The following is a 24,238-nucleotide window of genomic DNA, read 5'->3' on the forward strand; positions in this document are numbered from 1 at the left end:
ATGTGGTGGCATGCAGAGCCCAAATCGCGAAAATTGTGTCACTGTCCAAATATTTCTGGACCTAACTGTACGTCACAGAACACATGATCTAAAGGATCGCACACAAAATTGATCAAGTTAACATAGACTACTAACGCACGTGTGACAGCAAATGAACGACCTACGTGCGATCTCATAAGATCCCGTATGCAACCTGGGCGTGTCACATCGCAAATGCGATTGTACAACTAATTGCAACGTGTAAAGCAGGCTTTACAGTGACAGAAATTGCTGGTAAGATCCAATTATGAATGAAATGTATTCCACACAATCTACATTTATTTAATTAAAACTTCACTACTTAAAAGTGTAGATTAGAGATGAGCGAGTACTGAAAAATTTGTAATCACTATACTCGTAATGAGTACTTTGTAATATTCGTATATTCGATATGAATAGCGAGTACAATGCATGTCTATGGGAAATGCGAGTAATTTTCTAATGGACCCAACAAAGAGGTCTGGGGCCTGAGGAAAAGCCTGAAATGGATGGGAAAGTGATGAAACTGAATGCCTTCATGCATTTCTGACTCACATATGGTTTCTGGCAATAAGGATGTCACAACATTACGCCACTTTTACAGATGCACAAGAACACCTACCAGACCTAACCTAAATTGCATTTTACAGGCCAAGAAGGTTAAGAAACAGTTCCTGTATAAATCACTTGTATATAAGGCTAAATAAGCTGGAGAAAAAGAAATATCCTTTTTAGCGTTTCTTCACACGTAGTGTTTTGAGGTTTTGTTTACTTAGGTTTTGTTTACTTTTACAATTGGGAGGGCCCTGACATACATTTTGTAGATCTCTCTGCCATACATAATTTCTAGTTAGCTATTCCCCAGCACTTTACAAAGCCAGATAGAATGTGTAATCGCAGCTGGTAATCCAAAACAGACGGCACCCCACACTGTTATTTTAAATTAAGTTAAATAAATAAATTTAAAACAAAAATGTGAGATCCCCCACAAATTGAATCACCAGCCAAATGGACAGTGGTATTCTCAGACTAAGGAGGTCCACTGTTATTGGAACCTTCCAAGCCTAAAAAAAAAAAATAGTAGGCCACTGCTGTCCCAGAAGTGGCACATCCATTGAATGCACCAATCCTGATGCTTCACCTTGGTTCATACAATTGCCCTGGTGCGGTGGCAAACAGGATAATAAATGGGGTTGATACAAGCTGTGCAATGTCTCCTGGCATCAAGCCCTGGCATTAGTGATATCACGGCATCAATAAAAATAAAAACAAAATATATAGAAAATAAAATGGACTACAAAAAAAAAAAAAAACTCTAACACAATCCCTCTTATACCAATTTATTGAAAATGATAAATAAATCCAGGTCCGGCGTAATCCAATAAGGGGGTCCCACGACGATCCATACTCACTATCCCAGTCAATGAAGAACAGCATGTTCCACATTGGCTGGGAGAGCAGTGCAGTGACCTGAGCTAATATCATTAGGTCAGGCCAGGTCATTGCAGGGGTTGACGAGCATTGCCGTCATCAGGTTAACTAAGTTCATTACCTGCGATGATGATCTTAGCTGAACTCATGACGTCAGTGCTAGTCATCAAGTTCCATGGCCACTTCATTCTCAAGTGAAGGATCGTGAAAGTCCATGACATCACATCTTTGGTCTGCTTGCTAGACTTGAGCTGAGAATGCGGCATCATGGAAGTCAGTGACGAGTGTTGACATCACGAGTTCCTCGGAGCTCATCACCGCAGGAAATGAACTTAGTTAACCTCATGATGGCAGCGCTCATCATCCCTGCAGCTGCTCACATACTGCTGTATGACCAGCTGCAGTGCTGGCCAGGGGAGTGGGACATAGACTGCAAGGACACCCATAGACGAAAGCCACACGGAAGCGCTTGTGTGGCTTCTGAGGATTTTGCGGATCCATTGACATAAGAATATCATGAGGCGAGTACACAAAAACTCGCAATGTACTGGGTAACCCGAATACCGTACTATCTGTGCGAGTAGCGAATAGTAATGATTACATTTGCTTATCCACAGTGGCTATGCTTTTTAATAGAGTTAGGAAATAGAATTCTGGCACATGTCATGGAAACAAGTCAAAAGGACAATCTTTTGGCATAGATCAGGTGAATGAAGCTGATAGATATGTTTACTGTATGCAGCTAGAGCTTTCCTGATACATACGGCAGTTGTTCTCTGCTTATGCAGTCTAACTGTAATATGAGAAAGGTTGGCATTTGTGGAACAGATTTAAGGCTACAAAGTGGTTTCTTTCATAGTTTGATAAGCCACTGCTTTAGTACTAAAGAGATGGCATAACAATCTAATCCACTGGTACACAGTTACTGTAGCCAGATATGAGAAACACTAGGCCAGTTTTGGCATGCAATGTCTTTTTCAATAACTTATAAGAACTTATGTAATTAGTTGTATTTTTAACATTATATAAATCTAAATGTCAAAAGAATCCAGATATATAGAACATAGATTATGCTTATGGTGCAGACTGTATCAGATAGATGAATGAAAATCATTCAGTATAACTTGTATTTTATTATCTAAAACCCCTGTATTATATGGCCATAGCAGCAGTAGTACCGGTGGAGGACAGCATGCTGATACAGATAAACCTTGCATCAGAGCAGGTTGCCATAGTGGCCTGCACTATCGCTCTTACATTCTTTGGCCTGCAGGTCACTTTAGACCTTCAACCTACTGACCGGCATGGTGACATACAAAATTCCTGTGTATGCTCCAGCGCAATGACATTGTCAACTGTAATGTTGACTACCAACAGACAAGCCAGAATCAGACATTAGGTGAGAAATTGATGCATTTTTTATTGATTATTCCGTTCTTGTAAGGAAATATGGGGACATCATACTATGTAAGGATAATACTGGGAGCCATCGTACTGTGTTTGGGACCCGCAACACACATTCGTTTAATTTGTACGTGTGCGGTACGTATTTGCACGTATCGGAGACACGTACACACGGAGACCCATGTTATTCAATGGTAGATGGCGCACACACATAAAATCACACGGAACGGGTGACCGTGTGGTAAGTACGTGTGTGCGCGCTTTTCTACATGGACGACATTCCGTTTTTGTCCGGCAGCACGCAGGCACGGACCCGCTTTAGTCTATGGGTCCATGCCTGCACGTACCGCACACGGAGTATGTCCGTGTTCAGTACGTTTCATGCGTGTTTACACTGGCGATCTTATTTTTTGTTTTTTTAAATTAAATTCAGTATACTTACCTTTTTTCCTGCTGTTCTCAGTCATACTTACATTGACGCTCTGTTTCTTTCTTCCCCCGGCTGATACCGCTCCCCGATCACCAGCGCGGCGAGGAACAGCTGTGCAGAGAATACGCGGCAACAATTACTTTGAATATGCCGGCCGCTCATTAATCAATCTCGTATTCCCTGCTTTCCCCACCCACAGACGCCTGTGATTGGTTGCAGTCAGACACGCCCCCCACGCTGAGTGACAGCTGTCTCACTGCACCCAATCACAGCAGCCGGTGGGCGTGTCTATACTGTGCAGTAAAAAATAAATAAATAAATTTAAAAAAAATGGCGTGCGGTCCCCCCCAATTTTAATACCAGCCAGATAAAGCCATACGGCTGAAGGCTGGTATTCTCAGGATGGGGAGCCCCACGTTATGGGGAGCCCCCCAGCCTAACAATATCAGTCAGCAGCCGCCCAGAATTGCCGCATACATTACATGCGACAGTTCTGGGACTGTACCCGGCTCTACCCGATTTGCCCTGGTGCGTTGGCAAATCGGGGTAATAAGGAGTTATTGGAAGCCCATAGCTGCCAATAAGTCCTAGATTAATCATGTCAGGCGTCTCCCCGAGATACCTTCCATGATTAATCTGTAAATTACAGTAAATAAACACACACACCTGAACAATCCTTTATTAGAAAAAAAAACAACAAAAAAAAAAAAACATATACCCTGGTTCACCACTTTAATAAGCCCGAAAAAGCCCTCCATGTCCGGCGTACTCCAGGATGGTCCAGCGTCGCATCCAGCTCTGCTGCATGAAGGTGACCGGAGCAGCAGAAGACACATCCGCTCCTGTCACCTCCACGCAGCTAATGAAGGTTATAGCGCGATCAGCTGTATTCGGCGTTGGCCGCAAGTAACCTCAGTAACAGCTCAGCTGATCGCGCTATTCCCTTCATTAGCTGCGTGGAGGTGACAGGAGTGGCTGTGTCTTCTGCAGCTCCGGTCACCTTCATGCAGCACAGCTGGATGCGACGCTGGACCATCCTGGAGTACGCCGGACATGGAGGACTTTCTCGGGCTTATTAAAGTGGTGAACCAGGGTATAAGTTTGTTTTGTTTTTTTTTTCTAATAAAGGATTGTTCAGGTGTGTGTGTTTATTTACTGTAATTTACAGATTAATCATGGAAGGTATCTCGGGGAGACGCCTGACATGATTAATCTAGGAGTTAGTGGCAGGTATGGGCTGCCAAAAACTCCTTATTACCCCGATTTGCCAACGCACCAGGGCAAATCGGGAAGAGTCGGGTACAGTCCCAGAACTGTCGCATAGAACGTATGCGGCAATTCTGGGCGGCTGCTGACTGATATTGTTAGGCTGGGGGGCTCCCCATAACGTGGGGCTCCACATCCTGAGAATACCAGCCTTCAACCGTATGGTTTATCTGGCTGTATTAAAATTGGGGGGGGACCGCACGCCTTTTTTTTTATTTATTTATTTATTTCACTGCACAGTATAGACACGCCCACCGGCTGCTGTGATTGGGTGCAGTGAGACAGCTGTCACTCAGCGTGGGGGGGTGTGTCTGACTGCAACCAATAACAGGCGTCTGTGGGCGGGGAAAGCAGGGAATCCGAGATTGAATATGCCGGCCGCTCACTAATCAAAGTAATTGTTGCCGCGTATTCTCTGCACAGCTGTTCCTCGCCGCGCTGGTGATCGGGGAGCGGTAAGTATGAGAGAGGGCTACTCACTTCAGTCACTCGGGGGATTAGCGGTCACTGGTGAATCCTTCACAGGTGACCGCCAATCAGTACGCGGCACACAGACAGAGCCGCGGCATGACAATGAAGTCGGGTGAAGTTCACCAGAGTTCATTCTCATCGCGCAACTCTGTCTGCTGTCAGCCGACATGTATCAACGACATTGTGCAACACACAAATGGACATTCCACACGGACATTCCACGTACACATACACGGGCATTTTAGACACAAACACGGACATTTTACACGTACACATGGCTCGCATACGCCATCACACGGATGCCATACGTACCGGAGAAGCGCCCCCAAAAAAACGGAACACGGGCCCTAAAAACGGACCGTGTCACACGGACGGTTTTTTTGCGGAAGTGTGTTTTAGGCCTGGGGGATCATACTGTGTAATCATTTAGTTTGATACTATGTGCAAATATACATATATAAATTATTTTTATTTATTTTTTCTGCCACACATTACTTTTTTGAGGAGGAACTCCGGGTTAAATATTAGTATATAAGAGATGTCGGGGGGCCATTTTTTACTGTCTGTGGGAGTCATTGTTATTGCAAATTAGTCAACTTGTTCAAAAAAAGATTTGCCAATCTCAAATGTGGCATGAGCTTTGGCTCGTTGGGTTCGGGACTGGATTCATGAACACTTTTCTCAAAAATCGGCAAAGTTCAGCTTTGATTGGTAACTGTTCGCATGTACACTATTGCAGAAAAAAAAAATCCACGTTCAGGCCCATCACAGCCATTGCAAGTATTGTCAAGTAAAGACTCTGTAACACTCCTTTTTCAAATGGTTGGTCTGTGGAGAATGTCTGAATCTCTCTCTATGGGGGTCACTGTAAAAAAAATTTAGTTTTTTTATTTACTTTCTATGTATCATAATTGCTATGGAGAGAGAAGCCCTTTAAGTCATTTAGCTATGCACATTTGTTTGCAGGGCAATTGTCCTGCTCTTATCCCCATTTAGGTTCCTTTTTCAGACCCTTAGCCCTTACTACAACCATTTTAAAGCCCTGAAGTTGGGTTCCCCGTTGACTTGCATGGGATTCATTGGTTGGGGTCAACTCCGCTTGCCGAACCCAATTTTTTTTTGGTCAATGCTGATTCGGCAAACACAAATATTTACCGGTGTGCGCATCACTAATTAACATAGTTATATTTACAGTCAGGACCAGAAATATTTGGACAGTGACACAAGTTTTGTTATTTTAGCTGTTTACAAAAACATGTTCAGAAATACAATTATATATATATATAATATGGGCTGAAAGTGCACACTCCCAGCTGCAATATGAGAGTTTTCACATCCAAATCGGAGAAAGGGTTTAGGAATCATAGCTCTGTAATGCATAGCCTCCTCTTTTTCAAGGGACCAAAAGTAATTGGACAAGGGACTCTAAGGGCTGCAATTAACTCTGAAGGCGTCTCCCTCGTTAACCTGTAATCAATGAAGTAGTTAAAAGGTCTGGGGTTGATTACAGGTGTGTGGTTTTGCATTTGGAAGCTGTTGCTGTGACCAGACAACATGCGGTCTAAGGAACTCTCAATTGAGGTGAAGCAGAACATACTGAGGCTGAAAAAAAAGAAAAAATCCATCAGAGAGATAGCAGACATGCTTGGAGTAGCAAAATCAACAGTCGGGTACATTCTGAGAAAAAAGGAATTGACTGGTGAGCTTTGGAACTCAAAAAGGCCTGGGCGTCCACGGATGACAACAGTGGTGGATGATCGCCGCATACTTTCTTTGGTGAAGAAGAACCCGTTCACAACATCAACTGAAGTCCAGAACACTCTCAGTGAAGTAGGTGTATCTGTCTCTAAGTCAACAGTAAAGAGAAGACTCCATGAAAGTAAATACAAAGAGTTCACATCTAGATGCAAACCATTCATCAATTCCAAAAATAGACAGGCCAGAGTTAAATTTGCTGAAAAACACCTCATGAAGCCAGCTCAGTTCTGGAAAAGTATTCTATGGACAGATGAGACAAAGATCAACCTGTACCAGAATGATGGGAAGAAAAAAGTTTGGAGAAGAAAGGGAACGGCACATGATCCAAGGCACACCACATCCTCTGTAAAACATGGTGGAGGCAACGTGATGGCATGGGCATGCATGGCTTTCAATGGCACTGGGTCACTTGTGTTTATTGATGACATAACAGCAGACAAGAGTAGCCGGATGAATTCTGAAGTGTACCGGGATATACTTTCAGCCCAGATTCAGCCAAATGCCGCAAAGTTGATTGGACGGCGCTTCATAGTACAGATGGACAATGACCCCAAGCATACAGCCAAAGCTACCCAGGAGTTCATGAGTGCTAAAAAGTGGAACATTCTGCAATGGCCAAGTCAATCACCAGATCTTAACCCAATTGAGCATGCATTTCACTTGCTCAAATCCAGACTTAAGACGGAAAGACCCACAAACAAGCAAGACCTGAAGGCTGCGGCTGTAAAGGCCTGGCAAAGCATTAAGAAGGAGGAAACCCAGCGTTTGGTGATGTCCATGGGTTCCAGACTTAAGGCAGTGATTGCCTCCAAAGGATTCGCAACAAAATATTGACAATAAAAATATTTTGTTTGGGTTTGGTTTATTTGTCCAATTACTTTTGACCTCCTAAAATGTGGAGTGTTTGTAAAGAAATGTGTACAATTCCTACAATTTCTATCAGATATTTTTGTTCAAACCTTCAAATTAAACGTTACAATCTGCACTTGAATTCTGTTGTAGAGGTTTCATTTCAAATCCAATGTGGTGGCATGCAGAGCCCAACTCGCGAAAATTGTGTCACTGTCCAAATATTTCTGGACCTAACTGTATTTAAAGTTTAAGTTATCTGGTTTATTTGTATATCGTGACAACAAGTAGAGCAAAACTGATGTTCCCCTGATCGAAGGACCAGATTTGTTATTAATGGGATTTTTTCACCAACGTTTTCATTGATTGAATGCAACTGATCACTCATTTGTAACTGTGAATATTGCAAACTGTAATCTAATTTATTTTACCTTAAAAGTCTGTCCCGCCTTTCGCTTACCAATTCCTTTCCCATCTCCCTGTTCCTGTACAATAAAAATCTGTTGATGTCACCACTGAGTTGTCTTTGTTCTGTGTTGCACTCCTGGCACCTGTTTACAGTGGCACAATTAGAAAGTAATATGTGACGCCCCGGCAAAACCAGGTAGTCACAGAGGTTATACAAATCTCTCAGGTACAAGACTCCATCCTCCTTGGCATACCAACACAAAACCCATGCCCAAGTGCACAACACCAGCCAGTAAAGCCTAGTCACCTCCCCATGACAATAGGGACACACCAGTGGGCGGGACCAGGCGGATGGGAGCGCCCACCTAGGGGTCCTGAGGTGTCAGAGGAGGGAACACGTCAGTTGAGAGTGAGTCTAAGTTCAGGGAGAGTTGAAGTCGAAGTAGGAGTTGACAGCGGAGTCAGGGGTTGGGGCCCCTGGACTACGTGTCAGACGGCAAGCAGGACCACAGGCGATGGAGATCTGGTCACTGGAGACCTTAAGTGGACCGGGGAAGGGTTGTAGCCCGCCAGTGCCGACAGCGGGAATCCAGTCTGGAGGCCGTGCACAGTCGGGGTGCATGGACCCTAGGGCGAGGAAGGTTTCAAGCCCCTTGTCAATGGACCAACCGGGGACAAGGTTTCAGGCCTTGTTCCACAGTAAGCTCAGAGAGCTAAACGGAAGCCCAACGCAGGGGATAGGGTGTCCGCCAGAACACACAGAGATCCCAAGGGTCAGATTTTGCGAGCCACAGCTCCCAACATACAAAGTACCGGGAGTGGACTTCCCCGTTCCAAGCAGAGTTGTCCCATTGAAGACACAAACACTGCGTGCAGGAGGAAGGGACCCCTGTTTGCTACACCAGGGTGTGGGACCTGAATACACCCACCGGAAGCAACTGGTCACTGGCAATTTGGTTTACCACTGGACTCTGTGTGCAATTCTTTGGAACTGTGAATACACCATCCATCCACGGTCCAACCGTGCATGACACTCTCCGCAGCTATTACTCCCGTTCACCTGGGCCCCAGGACTACACCTCCCCTACTCATGGAGGGGATTCCATCCTGCTGCCCCGCTCCATCAGCCCTGGGCATCCCATCACTAGGCAGCGGCAGTGCTACCCACTCTCACTGCAACCCACCGGTGGCGTCACTAACAGACTTTTCCCCTGTAAATACTCCCTACCTACGGTTGTGAGGACGGATGGCCACACGAGCCCCGGGTCCGGCTACCACTCGAGCCACAGTAACAAACCTGGGTCCGAGCAGCCCCTGCAGCGGTCCAGCCCCGTCCGCAACAGATACATATATTAAAATGTTGCCTTTTGGAAAAATACATAATTTTTTTATATGTTTCTGAAGATATTGTGAGCTGCTTATGAAGCTTAAAACAATACATGTACAGTATATGCATTTATACACTGTGGCACAATAGGTCAGATTAATGGGGACTGCCTAAAGGTGATGGACTGCTAAATTGCTATGATCTCAAAATGCAGATGAAGAAATGACAAAGATGCAGTCCCTAAAGGCTACCGTTAACTGTAGCCCAAGGGTGTAAACCAAACAATGATCCATAAAATGTAGCCAACAGAACATATTCATGGGCAGGCAGAGATTACTCAACATTGTAGACAAATGAAGGTTCAGGACGGGAAAAAAAAAAAAAAAAAAAAAAAAAAAAAAAAAAAAAACTTAAATCATAGAAGGTCTTGTTCTGGGTTTATAACAGAAATCCAAATAGAAAACGTCTCAGTAAGTCACCAGGACTGCATTTCCTGTCGGTTTCCTAAACCAACTTATTACTAGAGATGAGCGAACCGGTCGCGGTTCGGCTAGAGTTCAGTTTGCCGAACGGGCGTCTCGTTCGAGTTCGGTTCGGCGAACGTTCGACGAACCGAACTCGAACTGCATAGGAAACAATGGCAGGCAATCACACATAAACACATAAAAACACCTAGAAAGCACCCTCAAAAAGTGTCGAAAGGTGACAAACAACTCACAACACAACACAAACACATGGGAAAGTGACAAGGACATATACTCATGCGAAAACAAAAGAGCAGGACAAGGAAAAAGAGGAGGAGACACAGATATAGGCATGGCACGCCCTTCTAAAATCATGTAAAACACCGCAAGGTGGCTGCAAGTGGAGTCTCCCTTTTTTCAAAAAATTGGGCCACACACACACCCACCCATTCAGTGGCAGTTTTTGTGCCCTAGTTGCAAACAGGATGTTTTGATTTGCATCAAGCACATTCCAAATCCACAAGCATTTACTCTCCCCAGGATGACAGGGGTAGTAAATTCCTTGTGGATTCATGACTTGTTCATTTTGATGAACGTTAGTCTGTCCACATTGTCAGTGGACAGACGCGTGCGCTTATCTGTCAGCACACACCCAGCAGCACTGAAGACACGTTCAGAGACAACGCTGGCAGCTGGACACGACAAAATCTCCAAGGCGTAAGTGGAGAGCTCTGGCCATTTTTCAAGATTTGAAGCCCAAAATGAGCAAGGCTCCAGTTGCAAAGTAATGGCATCGATGTTCATTTGGAGATACTCCTGTATCATCCTCTCCAGCCGTTGACTATGTGTCAGACTTGTTGTCTCTGGTGGCCTTGCAAAGTAGGGTCTAAAAAAATTATGAAAAGATTCCATAAAATTGCTGTTACCAGCACCAGAGACTGTGCCACTGGTACGGGTAGACTGTTGGAGATGACGAGACCGTCCCATGTTTGTCAAGTTACAACTGGGAGATTCACTCCCTGCACCTGCACGGTTGTTTGGTGGAAAAGCCGAGCTAAGATCGAGTAACAGCTTCTGCTGATACTCCTGCATACGTGCGTCCCTTTCTATGGCTGGAATTATGTCACAAAATTTGGACTTGTACCGGGGATCTAATAGTGTGGCAAGCCAGTAGTCATCATCACTTCTAATTTTGACAATACGAGGGTCATGTTGGAGGTAGTGCTCAGAAAGCACTCATGTGCCTTGCGCAGCCATGCGGACCAAGTCCACGCTGTGTTTGTGGCATAGAGGTGCTAACCGTTCTTTCTTCCTCTGACATCTCCCTCCAACCTCTTTCAACAGAAATTTGACCAAGGTCTCCCTCATCCGCTGAGTCTTCCATGTCCATGGACAGTTCGTCCTCCATTTCTTCATGTTCTCCTGCACCTTCCTCAACATTTCGCCTGCTACCATGCGCCCTTGTTGATCCCTGTCCCCCATGGTCCCATGCCTGCCGCGTTGGTGATGATGAACGTCTGGACCTTGTTGATGTTGTTGTGTCTTGCGCATATGAATCCTCCTGTAGTTCCTCCCCTTCCTGTTGTCCCACCCCCTGACTCCGAATAGTGTTTAGCGTCTGCTCCAGCATGTAAATGACTGGAATTGTCATGCTGATAATGGCATTGTCAGCGCTAAACATATTCGTCACCATGTCGAAACTGTGCAGAAGGGTGCATAGGTCCTTGATCTGAGACCACTCCATCAGGGTGATCTGCCCCACCTCTGCCTCTCGTTGGCCCAGGCTATACGTCATGACGTATTGCACCAGGGCTCGGCGGTGCTGCCACAGTTGCTGTAACATGTGGAGAGTCGTATTCCAGCGTGTCGCCACATCCCATTTCAGGCGATGAACCGGCAGGCCGAAAGACTTCTGGAGCGATGCAAGTCGCTCAGCTGCGGCGGTTGAACGGCGGAAGTGAGCAGACAGTTTTCATGCCCTGGTCAGAAGGCCATCTAGGCCGGGATAGTGTGTTAAAAATTGCTGGACAACAAGGTTCAACACGTGAGCCATACAAGGCACGTGTGTCACCTTGCCCAGGCGAAGGACCGCACCCAGGTTTACAGCATTGTCGCACACGGCCTTGCCAGGCTGCAGGTAGAGTGGAGACAACCATTTATTAAACTCTGACCGCAGAGCTGACCACAACTCCTCAGCTGTGTGACTCCTATTTCCAAGACATGTCAAGCTAAAGACCGCCTGATGCCGTTGCGATCTGCAGCCAGCATAGTAATGAGGGGTGCGTGATTCCTTCTGCGCAGTGAGAACGCTGGTGGCCTGACCAGGCAGGCTTGGGGCGCAGGCGGAGGACCCAGATGAGGTGGAGGAGGCAGAAGCAGTGGCGGAACTTGGGCAGAGGGGGACGGCAAGACTTGTGCAGCAGACCCTTCACCATCTATCACCATAGTTACCCAGTGCCCAGTCAGCGACATGTAACGTCCCTGTCCATGCTTACTGGTCCAAGTATTGGTAGTGAAATGCACCCGTTCACACACAGAGTTTCTCAAGGAAGCGGTGATGTTGTGTGCGACATGCTGGTGTAGCGCGGGCACACCTTTCTTAGAGAAGTAGTGGCGACTGGGCATCTGGTACTGGGGCACAGCGACAGACATAAGGTCTCTAAAATCCTGTGTGTACACCAGGTGGAAAGGCAGCATTTCGGTAGCCAAGAGCTTACAGAGGGATAAAGTCAACCTCTTAGCTTTGTCATGGATCGCAGGAAATGGCCTTTTAATTGTCCACATCTGAGGGACAGAGATCTGGCTGCTGTGTGTAGACAGTGTTCAGTAGGGTGTCAAAAACCACCAATTTACACTACTCTCATAAAAAATATATTTTATTTAATAAATATTCTAAAACAGAACAATTGTGATGTTCTCTCTCTTATCATCAAGACCACATATAGGACAAAGACAATTGGTGCAGGTGTTAACCAGTGTTCAACCCTCGCCAAAAAATAGGCTCAGGACAGATGGTTTGTAAGGGAGAACAGGGTTCAGAGGTTTTCTTAGATAAGTATCAGGATAATACTGCGCCTCATGGATCCTAAGTTTTTCTCCTGCGCATTATCTCAGGGTCCTAAACCTCTGTTCCTATCGATACGCTATCCCTCACTGTCCTAGTAGCCTATAGCGGGGGTGACCATCACCAGAAAAAGTGATAAGGTGTAGTGCAGGACAGAACCACAATTAAACAGACAACATGAATAACTTATGCGTTAGTTATCAAGGTTCTTCAATGGGACACGGTTTCCCTTGCATAGGTATAGAACTGTTAGGTAAGAGTCAAGAGGTCCACTTAGCTCATGGACCCCCTCAAACTCTGCCGACACGTTTCACCCCCCCTAACGCAATACAGGGGATCATCAGGGGATCAATTCTGAATCACTTCATTAATTATCACACCTGAAATAAAGAGAAAAAAATGGAATGTATATGATGCATATACGACTATACTGTTGTTGGTCTATAGCACATTTGTCACTCACACAGGGGACTATTCCTGAGTTTCAGGGACTAGTCAGTAACATCTGACTGGACTAACAAGTCTTCCTTTAACTACGTTACACATGAACTAAGAAATAAGCCCTAGCCAGAAACTCAGGAATAGTCCCCTGTGTGAGTGACAAATGTGCTATAGACCAACAACAGTATAGTCGTATATGCATCATATACATTCCATTTTTTTCTCTTTATTTCAGGTGTGATAATTAATGAAGTGATTCAGAATTGATCCCCTGATGATCCCCTGTATTGCGTTAGGGGGGGTGAAACGTGTCGGCAGAGTTTGAGGGGGTCCATGAGCTAAGTGGACCTCTTGACTCTTACCTAACAGTTCTATACCTATGCAAGGGAAACCGTGTCCCATTGAAGAACCTTGATAACTAACGCATAAGTTATTCATGTTGTCTGTTTAATTGTGGTTCTGTCCTGCACTACACCGTATCACTTTTTCTGGTGATGGTCACCCCCGCTATAGGCTACTAGGACAGTGAGGGATAGCGTATCGATAGGAACAGAGGTTTAGGACCCTGAGATAATGCGCAGGAGAAAAACTTAGGATCCATGTGGCGAAGTATTATTCTGATACTTATCTAAGAAAACCTCTGAACCCTGTTCTCCCTTACAAACCATCTGTCCTGAGCCTATTTTTTGGCGAGGGTTGAACACTGGTTAACACCTGCACCAATTGTCTTTGTCCTATATGTGGTCTTGATGATAAGAGAGAGAACATCACAATTGTTCTGTTTTAGAATATTTATTAAATAAAATATATTTTTTATGAGAGTAGTGTAAATTGGTGGTTTTTGGTAATTATTACTACCTCTAGCATTAACCTTGTGGTTTTGGTTGAGTAGGGTGTCCCTGGAAAAATGCAGGTTTGTGAGTAAAATGCAGGCGGAGACATGATGTTGCCTTCATCCAACGTTGGTGCTATCGATGTCTGAGAGAGCTGTACACACGCACTTGTTTCCCCTTCCAAACCAGTTGACGACCTACCAAGCAAACTGCCTGTTGCGGTTACAGTGGGGGAAGTTGTGCGTGGAAAACCAGGTGTGACAGCTGTCCCCACAGTGCTAGAAGACGAAGAGCGCGAGGATGCACTGGAAGGAGCAGGCGGTGGATGGTTCGCCTCGCTAGGCCGCATTGCAGCATGGTGAGCTTCCCACTGGGACATATGATATTTATTCATGTGACGATTCATGGAAGAAGTTGTCAAACTGCTGAGGTTTTGCCCTCTACTAACAGAATCACGACAAATTTTACAGATCACATAATTTGGGCGATCTTTTGCTATGTCAAAAAAGGACCAGGCTAGGCAAGGCTTAGAGGGCATGCGACCTGCTGATCCACCTCGACTAGTGCTCAGAGGCACAGTGGTGGTTGAGGATGCAGTTGTAGACGTGCTACCAGTACTCCGACTCTGTCCAGGAAGGCGCAAGGTAACTTCGTCGTCAGTTGCATCCTCCTCCACCGTCTGTTGACCTCCTCGAGGGCCTGACTGTGGGTTGACAGTAGGTGGGATCTAGAACTTCCTCATCAATTATTGTGTTTGCACTCCCCTCACCCTCAGACTGAGCCTCTTCTTGCCCTGACCGAATATTTAAGTTGTCAACCCAATCTGGTATCTGCGTCTCATCGTCATCAGTATGTTCCTCATTGTCTATAACAACAGGTGTTACAGTTGGTGAAAAAGGGTCAACATTATGCTCAGAAACTTGGTCCTCACGGCCTGAATCAGAGTCACAAAGGTTCTGGGCATCACTGCAGACCATTTCCTGGTCTGTACTCACTGTAGCTTGGGAGCAGACCTCTGATTCCCAGGCTATAGTGTGACTGAACAGCTCTGCAGACTCAGCCATCTCAGTTCCACCATACAGTGCAGGACGGATGGAGACTTCAGAGCTGGGAGAAAGCAAGTTTGATTGGGATGACAACTCAGAGGACTGGTGTTTTTTGGATGCGGTAGTTGAGGTGGCGGAGAGGGCACTTGTTGGACCACTTGAGATCCATTCAAGCATTTTCCTTTTTTGGCCATCATCTACCTTTGTTCCAGTTGTTCGTGTCTGTAAAAAAGGGAGCACATCGGATTGTCCACGGTAAGTAGTAGACATCTTACTTTTGCTGGAAGATGGTCTATCTTCAGCAGATGTTAATGGAGCTTTGCCACCTTCCCCACGGACAAACCCTTTTTTTCCTTTTCCAACACGCCTCTTCCCCTTTCCACCAGCATCTGTCATTTTGCCACTCATTTTGATTGCGACAAGATTGTGCACTTAAAATGTGGTAGTAAAAATTGAGAGGTGGTGTAGATTTCAGCGGTGGTCTAGCTTTATTAACAGCAGAATAAACAACAATAATTATCCCTGACAATGCAACTATGGCCCTTAAACTGGCAGCATAGTTTGCTAGTATAATGGCTTAGTAACAATGAGTTTGAGTGTGCAAAGGGCAGGAGGGTACAGTGGCAGGGTTGTGGGTCTGGGTAGAGGAATGGAAGCCTCCCTTTCTATCCCTCCTAATGGGGAAATGCAGCGAGGAAATCCCTGTTTTCACGGACCTGACTGTCACCTATGGCTCTGACCCTGCCGGTATTAGCCCTTACAAGGACTAATAGAAACGTCTATCCATATTCTGTATAGCGCTGTGTATAGAGCGTACACAGCAGTATCGGAGACAGGAGCTACGCCAGCGGTGACTGACACCAAGGACGCAGAAGGCAGATAATGGTGTGCTGGAGGAAAATGTCAGTTTTTATAATGCATGGACATGTGACATGGACATCCTATCACACATGCCGTTGCTTCTCTGGCTAAAAGTCCACTTAGCTGTGTGTGTGTCTGGGATTGGCTGACATGCTGGCCCGCCCCAATACACACGCGCGCTTAGGGAAGGAAGACAAGGAAAAAAAAAACAAAAAAAAAAAAACCAGTGATCTGAATGCGCTGTTCCCGCACACTATACACTGAAATTTCATAATAGTGTGAGTCACAGAGTGACTTACACTATTACAGCGGACAGCCAGCTAGTAATTAGCTGGTCTTTTTGCTGCTAGAACCGTTCTCGAACGTATCTAGAACTATCGAGCTTTAGAAAAAGCTCGAGTTCTAGTTCGATCTAGAACAGCCCCCAAAATCACTCGAGCCGCGAACTGGAGAACCTCGAACCGCGCTCAACTCTACTTATTACTTATCACATAGAAGCTTTACCCTTTAGAAAACAGTTAATGAAAAGAAATGTTTGCTTAAAGAAATATTGCGACTAAGTATCTTTACTAGCAGCATTGGCTAAAAAAGATGGATTTGAACAAAAACTGGCATATCCAACATAACAGACACAGACATAGCTGGTGGATGAACCATGCGCGAAAATCACCCTTCACAAAAAGTCAAAAGTCACCACAAACCCCACAAAGTAATATCTAGTCACTAAAAAGATTATGCACAAATGGTATGCAAATATGCATGTATATCTTATGATTAATAGGCAATGAAAAATCTTAATTACTTATCGGTTATGGGATTTTCAGAAGCCCATGACAACACCCTTAGTTCAGGTGGTGCTGTAATGGTTGAAAGGGAAAAAAGGAGTTCAAGGATAAATGTGATGCACACTGAACAAAAATATAAAACTTTAGTTTTTTTCTCCCATTTTTTATTGGCTGAACTCTATGATCTTAGACTTTTTCAATGATATCATCCACAACCATCCTCTCATGTTGCAGCATGATCATGCATGGCCTCATGTTACAATGATCTGTACACAATTCCTGGAAGCTGAAAACATCCCAGTTCTTGCATAGCCAGCACACTCACTGGATGCTCTAGATTAGCGCATGTGACAAGGTGTTCAAGTTCATGCCAATCTAGCAACTTCACACAAGCCATTGAAAAAGGAGAGGACGAACATTTCACAGGCCATTATTATCAATCTTATCAACTCTATGTAAAGAAGAGGTGTTGCACTGTGTGAGGCAAATGGTGGTCACAGGAGAGACTGACTGGTTTTTGTCATGCTGCCAGATCACCATTACTATAAAACTGCACATTTTAGAGTGGCCTTTTATGGTGGCCAGCCTAAGGCACACCTGTGCAATCAGTAATCATGATGTCTAATCAGCATCTTGATATGCCACACCTGTGAGATAGTGAGCACTTTTTTCTGAGATAATCCATCTAACACAGCTCTGGGCCTGTTTCATACGTCAGTGATTCTGGTACGTATGTGCTAGTTTTTATGCGTACCAGAATCACGGATATACGCAGATCAATTATATTCAATGTGTCTGCTCACACATCAGTGATTTTTCATTGATCGTGTCTCTGTGTAGCATACACGTGTGTCTGTGTGCTCCGCACGGAGACATGTCAGTTTTTATTCTGGCATCACTGATGTCACACGGACCATACAGTGGTGTGGTCCATGAAACACGCACCAGAAAAAAAAAAACATGTACATTGAAAATAAAAAGCATTTTTAACTGGCTGCTGCTTCAGAGCCGGCTAATTACTGGCATGCATATTCATGTATGCAGGTACAGCCGACCCAGAAGTAGCTGCAGCGGGGGCGGAAACACAGCAGAGTTGGAGAGTGCAGCACCACGGACAGCAGGAATGGGGAACAGGTGAGTATACGTCCATGTGCAATCATGTATCACAGAGTACGGATCACAGATAGCACATGGACAACCCACGTGTGCCCTGCATCACTGTACATGGTGGGACAAATGCATTTTTAACACGTCAGTGAAAAACGTCTGTTTTTCACTGACATGTGAAACAGGTCTTAGGGCTCATGCGCACGTAACTGCTGACTATTCTGCAGCGATTTGACAGCACATGTGCACGTCAAATCGCTGCAGAAACACTGCATAATGAATGCAGTATTTCTGTTTAAAAAAAAAAAAAAAAAGCAGATTTCATGCGCTATGGCTGCTGACCCCACCATAGACCAAGTGGGAGCATCATCCAGAATGCAGAAATAATTGACATGCTGTTTTTATGAACGCGTGGATTTGGGTTAAAATTTGATCACCCAAATCGCTGTGTTCATAAAAGCAACGTACGCACATCTCATGCACAATCTACATAGATTGTGCAGGGGACGCAGGTCGCATGCATTTACGCTGCAGTGCAATAGGCAGCATAAGTGCATGTCAGTACGCAACGTGCGCATGCGCCCTTAGACAAATTTATGAGCAATATTTAAGAGAAAAAGGCCTTTTGCGTAGATGAAAAAGTTTTAGATCTTAAAGGGAAGGTGTCTAAAAAAAAAAAAAAAGTTTTATATTTTCCACTGTTAAACACTAGGGGGGGGGGAGGGGCAGCTGCTGAAATCCTACAGAAATCCTACTGTTGAAATAACCTGAATTACAGCTGCAGTAAAGTGGGCAGAATCTGCTCTCCTGTGTGTGATGTCACCTCCCCCTCCCAATCTGAGTGTTTCCAAAGGATAACAGGGAATGAAATTTAAGATCACAGTGCAGAGCCATTTTGTTGGTGACCAGAAATGTCTAAAGTGTCACCAAGGACAGCAGGAGTATCACACAGGAAAGGATTAGATACAGCAACTCAGCAGACAGTATCACACAGGATAGGCTTAGATACTGTCTGCAGAGCTGTGCATCACACAGGATAGGATTAGGTACACAGCCCTGCAGACAGTATCACCGGTACACACACAGGCCGACAGGTGGCAGGCGGAAAGGGGGGGGGGGGGGGGAGGGTGTTGAGCGGGGGGGCGTTTTTGGAGACGGTAGCAGCGGCGGTACTCACATGCAGAGGCACACAAACACACAGCAGCGGCAGTAGCGGGGGCTGGTTAGAGCAGAGGGAGGGGGTGTCATTGGAGACGGTAATGGCCGGGGGGAGGGGAGGGTAGGTGGCCCGTACTCACACATCCCGGCGGTTGACAGGGGTAAAGTGGAGCAAACAGCATACGCTGTGAGCTCCACAATGATGGCGCTGATCTCTTCCCTCTGCTGTGATCTGGACAGCCCAGGGGGCACGTCCAGGTCACAGCAGACACCAACTCTAACGTTACTAAATGGGGTCAGATCCCGACTACTGTTCTCTATGCACAGGGGCTGCCATAAAGGAGTAACAGTCGTTACACACAACAAATCCAATATGGCAGCCCCCAGTGCTTCAGTAAAATTAGAATTAAATACTAAATAAGCAGTGATTTTAATTTTGTATTAAAAACACTTGATTTCATAATCACTATTTTTAATACAAAAATAAAAAACCGCGACACCTTCCCTTTCAGCTCATGAAAAAATGGGAGCAAAAATAAAGGTTTTTTATTTTTGTGCAGTTTAGATACATATTGTATAGTTGCAAGTGAAAATGTGGTTACTCCAAGCATAAAGGTAATATCATAGTACAGATTGAAGTGTGAGCAAAGATAACTTCCCATAAATTAGATCACATGAAGTGCAAACAGTGCAAACAGGGGTGGTGTAGGTATGATTGGGCTCACTCATTGATTGTGTTTGAGGGGGGGGGGGGTCACACTTCCCTGTGGCTCATCCAGCTACAGTATCTATGTTTCTGTTATGTTGGAAATACCAGTGCTTGTCTTTTAAATAAAAACATGTTTATATATTTGAACTTACATTTTTTGTATCAGCTTTCTATCTCACTAAGGACAGAATTGCCTTGAAGGTACTCCTCTCCAGCAGATTTGTGCTCAGATTAGGCACTGATCAGTGAATGATCACACTAAGGCCCCTTCACACATCCGTGTCTCCGGTACGTGTGAGGTCCATTTTCCCACGTACTGGAGACACAGGCACACATAGACCCATTAAAATCATGGGTCTGTGCACACGTGTGTTTTCACATGGATTGTGTGTCCGTCTGAAGCATACATGTGTCTGTGCGGTCCACACGCTGGCATGTCTGTTTTTCTCCGGCAACATGGGTGTCACACGGACCACACGGATGTGCTCCATGTTACACGTACCAGAGAAAACCATGTTTCTGTGAAATTAAATTAATTTCTTCACTCACCTTCTCCAGTGCTGCTGTCTCTACCGCTGCTGTCACTTGCTTCCGACCCCCACTCATTATGCTCATTGGATATTCACTGCACCAATAACCAGAAGCAACAGCGCTGAAACATCAGCAGCATGGACAGCAATGCAGGGGACAGGTGAGCATAAAAGTCCTGTTCTCCATGTGTTGTCACAGATAGCGCAAGGAGAACATTTGTGTGCCGAAATCACGGCACACAGAGGGCCATAAGTATCCTTTACATGTCTGTGCATAACATACATGGTTTTCACGGACATGTAAAATTTAGGCCTAGAGCAGTGCCTTCCCTTGTGGTATACTTTGGAATGATTTTCCAATATATGGCTTCAATAAAAAAAACTGACATTTCCCACTGTACAGACATGGAAAAGGAAATAAAAATCCAAAAACTGACCTGCAACTTCAAGAGAATTAAACAGGTGTAAACAGGGGTAAGCTGATATGACTGCATAATTTACACACACAAAAGAATACAGCAGCACTCGATAAGCGCTAATATGTATGCAATCCCAGAATATATGAATGTTGGACTGTATTATTGCTTTACAGCATATACTTAAGCAAAAAAAATATTTTTATTTAGTGCACTAAGTGAGCAATTCATAAGAGCCCACCAGTCAGGACAAGGCATTCCTTTCTTTGATGCCACCCTAAACCTAATAGAGTTATAGATAGATAGATAGATAGATAGATAGATAGATAGATAGATAGATAGATGTTATATTTGGTAAATATAAAATGTAGGGCATGAAATAAAAGGTACACCTTGGTGTGACTGGTGGGTTGTTATGAAATGGCCAGTGTGTGTGCTAATTATCTCTATTCTATAAGTATATGCTATGTATCAATAATACAGTCAAAATGTCATATATACAATTTTTGCATTCATCTTAGCTCTCACAGAGTGCTGCTTTATCCTGTTATTTCTATATTATGGATAGAAATATGATCCTAATAAGATCCTGTTGCAAAAAAAAAAAAAAAATGCAAACTGTACACATAGTATACTCTTCTCTTTCATTATGAATACTGATATGGAGTGTGACTGAAGGACAAACCTTAGAAATACAATAGGAGCTCATATGTGCCTTCAGGATATACAGCAGCAGCTTTCCTGATCCATGCATTGAACATAGGGCCAAACAAAGTTGTAAATAAGTTTACACTGCAATTTTTCTTATATACTAAGGGAGCATCAAAGACATCATGGACCGGCCAAAGTGATCTGAACATGCACCCCAACCTTAAATGTGGAGCTGTTGGATACAACCTTGGGCAATCAGTTTGAATAGTGAGTTGCCTATTAAATATGAATTGGAAGGTAAGGCATTTTTTAAGAAAAACTGTTTAAGAAGTATTTTATTTTCCAGTATGAAGGAGGGAATTCTTTAGTTAGACTGAGAAATACCTATCACGTTAAAGGCGTCTCCAATATTTAAACATTTGCGATACTTTGAGAGATTTGTAGAATATAAAACATGTGCAGTTACCCAAATTCAGAATATTGTCATAGTAGTTTATATACTCCATAAAGTCAAATGTGATTAACCCAAAAACATATGAAAATATTGAAGGTATAAAAAACACGGAAAGACAGATCGTGGTATAATGTAACCTGTGATTTTCCTTCTTTCTTGCTTCCTGTGTCTCTTTCTCCTCTTACCTTAAGAAGTGAATGTGATTTTCATTGTAAGTATCCAAGACCCTTATCAATAGTCTCATCATCTACAGCAGGCGCCTGTTGTACAAACGCTCCAGGCATTATGTGCAGTATGAGGCGTTTGATTCTTCCTTTTCATTTTCCCTGCTTCCTTCATAGACTTTGTCCCCAGAAAATACTCTTTCACAGAGGCAGAGCGCAGGTTTTCCTTATTTTCTTTTTACCTAGGCAATTAGATCAGTCACACCTAGTTCTGCAAACTCACAACCTGAGTCAACAGAAAGGAATGTTTTCTTCTGCATGAGCTGCAATCTCATATTTTTTTTACACTGTCGAAATAACTGTCATTTTAAGTACTCGGAAAGAATGACCTGAGGCCAGAAAATAACTGCCAAAATCCATCCCAATATATACAATATATCAGAAAAGTGAATACACCCCTCACATTTTTGTTTATTTTTATGATATTTTTTCATGATACAATACTGACAGTGTAGGGTGCTTTACACGCGATTGCTAGCGATGTCGCAAGCGATGGCACCCGCCCCCGTCGTTCGTGCGACATGTGGTGATCGCTGCCGTAGCGAACAATATCACTAGCACACGCACATACCTGTTCAGCGACGTCGCTGTGGCCGCCGAACAATCCCTCCTTCAAGGGAGAGGTGCGTTTGGCGTCACAGCGGAGTCACTAAACTGCCACCCAATAGAAGAGGAGGGGCGGAGATGAGCAGCCAAAACATGCCACCCACCTCCTTCCTTCCTTCTTGCAGGTGGACTCAGGTAGGATGATGTTCGTCATTCCTACGGTGTCACACACAGTGATGTGTGGTGCCGCAGGAACGACGAACAACCTGCGGAATGAAACACCAACGACATTATGATTAGGAGCGACGTGTCAACGATCAACGATTTTTGCCGTTTTTGCGATCTTTGATCATCGCTCCTAGGTGTCACACGCTGCTATGTCGCAAATGACGCCAGATGTGCGTCACAAACACCGTGACCCCGACGATATATCATTAGCGATGTCGCAGCGTGTAAAGCACCCTTATAAAACTTTGACACAATGTAAAGTATTTAGTGTACAGCTTGTATAACAGTGTAAATTTGGTTTGCCCTCTAAATACCTGAACACACTACCATTAACCCTTCCATCCCCCCGGGCAATTTTCTGTTTTTTGTTGTGTTTTTTTTGCTCACCTTCTTCCGAGAGCCATAACTTTTTTTATTTTTCCATCAATCTTGCAAAATGAAGGTTTTTGGTTTTTTTGCAGGAGTAGTTGTAATTTTAAATGAAACCATCAGTGTTACCATAAACTGTGCTGGGAAAATGGCAAAAAAATTCCAAGTGCGATAAAATTGAAAAAAAAAATTCAATTGCATGATAGTTTATGGGATATTTTGTTTACAGTGTTCCCTATATGGTAAAATTGATGAGTAGGTGTGATGCCTCAGGTCGGTACGAGTTCGTAGATACCAAACATGTATAGGTTTATTTTTATCTAATAGGTTAGAAAAATTCAGACGTTTGTCCCAAAAAAAAGTGCGCACTTTTTGTGCCATTTTTCGTGACCCGTAGTGTTGTCATTTTTGGGAATTTATGGCTCAGTGATTGTTTGCGTCTCGGGTTGACGTTTTTATTGGTATCATTTTTGCGCAGATGCTAATTTTTGATTGCCTGCTTGTATTTTGTACTTTTATAATTACCATCTACACACCCGGCCTAGATTGCTGCCGATTTTATCCATGCTAGTTGTTCCTTAATAAATCATCTATTTGCACATTACTCTTTTTTGTCCTCCTGTTTTTGTAATGTTTTGAGTGTGCTATGCAGGTGCCATGTTTTGGTTCTCCTGCTTCTTTACCTTTGGGGTAATTCTTGTTCTAATACTTTTTGATTGCCTATTACTGCATTTTGCAAAAATTTTGGGTAGACCAAAAAACATAATTTTGGTATTTGGATTTTTTTTTGCCGCTACGCTGTTTACTGATTAGATTAATTGTTTTAATTTTTGATAGATTGGACATTTCTGAACACGGTGATACCAAATGTGTGCCTATTTTTTATTTTCTTTTAACCCTTTAATTTTCAATGGTTCGAAAGGAGGGTAATTTGAACTTTTAGGGTTTTTTTATTTTTTTTACATTTTTTAAAACTTTTTTCTACTGTTT

At 44.0% G+C, this 24,238-nt stretch overlaps 1 protein-coding gene across 1 annotated transcript in view; it reads right to left on the reverse strand.

The window, feature by feature from the left end:
• ARAP2 (ArfGAP with RhoGAP domain, ankyrin repeat and PH domain 2) overlaps nucleotides 1-22,266 on the reverse strand; it is a 494,936-nt gene extending 472,670 nt beyond the window's left edge. Inside the window, exon 1 of the mRNA XM_075346952.1 lies at nucleotides 22,067-22,266. The gene's annotated coding sequence lies outside the window, so the exon portion shown is untranslated. The remainder of the gene's footprint in view (nucleotides 1-22,066) is intronic.
• Between the last annotated feature and the right edge of the window lie 1,972 nt (nucleotides 22,267-24,238).

The sequence above is a fragment of the Anomaloglossus baeobatrachus genome, chromosome 1 (assembly GCF_048569485.1).
Source record: "Anomaloglossus baeobatrachus isolate aAnoBae1 chromosome 1, aAnoBae1.hap1, whole genome shotgun sequence".
In the NCBI taxonomy this organism is placed as follows: domain Eukaryota; kingdom Metazoa; phylum Chordata; class Amphibia; order Anura; family Aromobatidae; genus Anomaloglossus; species Anomaloglossus baeobatrachus.